The sequence below is a fragment of the Myotis lucifugus genome, unplaced genomic scaffold (assembly GCF_000147115.1).
Source record: "Myotis lucifugus unplaced genomic scaffold, Myoluc2.0 scaffold_147, whole genome shotgun sequence".
In the NCBI taxonomy this organism is placed as follows: domain Eukaryota; kingdom Metazoa; phylum Chordata; class Mammalia; order Chiroptera; family Vespertilionidae; genus Myotis; species Myotis lucifugus.
The window spans coordinates 118,251-120,612 of NW_005871195.1; the positions used below are offsets into that span (position 1 = coordinate 118,251).

General features: G+C 50.2%; 1 protein-coding gene across 5 annotated transcripts in view; it reads right to left on the reverse strand.

Moving 5' to 3' along the window:
* Positions 1-2,214, reverse strand: part of DCAF16 (DDB1 and CUL4 associated factor 16) — a 15,837-nt gene extending 13,623 nt beyond the window's left edge. For 4 of the 5 annotated variants that reach the window (XM_006094993.3, XM_014461056.2, XM_014461057.2 and 1 more), the window contains exon 1: positions 2,027-2,192. The gene's annotated coding sequence lies outside the window, so the exon portion shown is untranslated. Of the gene's footprint in view, positions 1-2,026 lie in introns of all 5 variants that reach the window. The other variant, XM_023759098.1, reaches the window with a different exon arrangement.
* Positions 2,215-2,362: the final 148 nt, after the last annotated feature.

Genomic DNA, 2,362 nt, shown 5'->3' on the forward strand with positions numbered 1-2,362 from the left:
AAAAGCTAAAGGGAGTCACCCCCCAACCTAGTTTTATTGGAAATGCTGCAAAGGTTTCCTTTTAGGAGGAGGAGGAAGGAGCAAAGGGTAAAGATGCTATTCTGACCACAAATCCCCTCTATCACCACGTGAATCTTAAATTCAAGTGATTAATAATCTGGTGGAACAGAATAAACTGGTGAATATAATGGATTCAGGGGCATAGAAAGGGAGTGGCCTGACTATCCTCGGGGGGGACAGGGATGTGGGGGGTGTGGAAGAGACTGGACAAAAATCATACACCTTTGGATGAGACAGTGGGGGGATAAGGGCAGAGGGTGGGGTGGGAACTGGGTGGAGGGGAGCTATGGGGGGAAAAAAGAGGAACTGTAATAATCTGAACAATAAAGACTTAATAAAAAAAATAAAAAATAAAAAACACACCCAAAATAAAAAGATTAAATGAAATAAAGTGCTCACACCAATGTCTGACACCTAAGTGTCCACAGATGTAAGTTATTATGAAAATATCAATATGAATAAACCTCAGAAACAGTACTGCTTGAAAACGGGAAATTGCATATTTGAATATTCATATTAGAACATGACAACAATTGAGTATACTTATTCAGAGATGTATTTATAAATTATTAATATATAAAAATTAACAGTGAATTTAGAAAATCCATTACTACTGGCTCTAACAGTAAAGTGCTCATACCAGTGTCTGGCACATAAAGGTCCACAGATGTAAGTTATTATTATGAAAACTAGAAGCCTGGTGCATGAAATTCGTGCACTGGGGGGGGGGTGTGTGTGTGTGTGTGTCCCTCAGCCTGGCCTGCGCCCTCTCGCAGTCCAGGAGCCCTCGGGGGATGTCCGACTAATGGTTTAGGAGCCGGCCTAAGCTGACAGTCGGACACCCTTAGCGCTGCTGTGGAGGTGGGAGAGGCTCCTGCCACCACTGCTGCACTCGCCAGCTGTGAGCCCAGCTTCTGGCTGAGCGAGCGCACTGACCACCAGAGGGCAGCTCCTGCGTTGAGCGTCTGCCCCCTGGTGGTCAGTGTGCATCATAGCGACCGGTTGTTCTGCCAATTGGTCGATTTGCATAATAGCCTTTTATTATATAGGATATCAACATGAATAAACCTCAAAAACAATACTGATTGAAAAAAGGAAATTAAATACTTGATTATTAATATTAGAACACAAAACAATAGAGTATATTTATTCAGAGATGTATTATCTATTATTAAAACATAAAAATTCAGTGAATTCAGAAAATCCGTTATTGCTGGGGAGGGAAGGTGATTCAATAGGAAAAAAGATGTCCGGGCAGCTCTGTAATCTACTTCTTTCTTTATACATATATTTTTCATTGATTTCAGAGGAAGGGGAGGGGGAGGGGGAGGGACGGAGAGAGAGAGAATCACTGGCTGTTTCCTTCATGCCCCTACTGTGGATTGAGCCTGCAACCCCCGGCATGTGCTCTGACCCTCTGGCTCACAGGTCGAGGCCCGGCTGTAATCTATTTCTTTAGATGGCTGAGTACCGAGATACTCCCTCTGGTTTGATGTAATTCATTTTTTTAAAAAAAGTTTAAAGGCCTAGTTCCCCCTGAACGCAGCACTCCAAATGTCTTTATCTCAACGACCCTGCAAACTTTGGAGCCATTCTGCTCTCTCCGAGTACACGGTCGCTACGCACTTGGTGAACGAGGCCTGGGAAGCTGGCGCGTCTGGAGGAGGCTGCCTCTCAGTTAAATGTGCCCGTGTTCGCGGGGTGCCCCGCCCGCGCCCTCCTCCGCACACCTTCCACCGGCCGGGGCCCAAGGCTGAAAGACAGCGGCCCGCCTCCATGAGGGGACCGCGGGACGGCGCCCTCAGCCCACCCGGAACGTCTCCCTTCGCGGCAGAAGCCAGGCCGCGGCCCGGCCCTCAGCACTCGCTATCTTTCCCTTCCCGACGGAGCTCGAAACGAGCCCCTCCTCCCGGGCTCCCCTGCTCCCCTCCCGCTGGATTCCCCTCAGCAGATTCCCCGTTCTCACCCAAGGAGAATTTGTTTTTTTCTTTCGCCTCACGCCCTGCCGCACGATCAGGATAAGCCCAGCGCTGCCACACCGCTCGCCCTCTCCGTCGGGTACTACTTCCGGGCGAGCCTTCGCCCCGCCTCTTCTGAGAAACGCCACTTCCTACCCGAAAACGGTTGGAGAAACCCTGAGCGCACGCGCCTCAACCGCCATGTTGGAGGTGGGTGGTCGGTCTTCCCGCCTCCCGCCTCCCGCCGCCGGCTCGGCAGTCTCGCGATATTTCCCTCTCCCGCGGGAGTTGTTTAAACGGTCTGGCGGTAACCACGCCCCGCGAGCCCCGCGGCCCGCAACAGG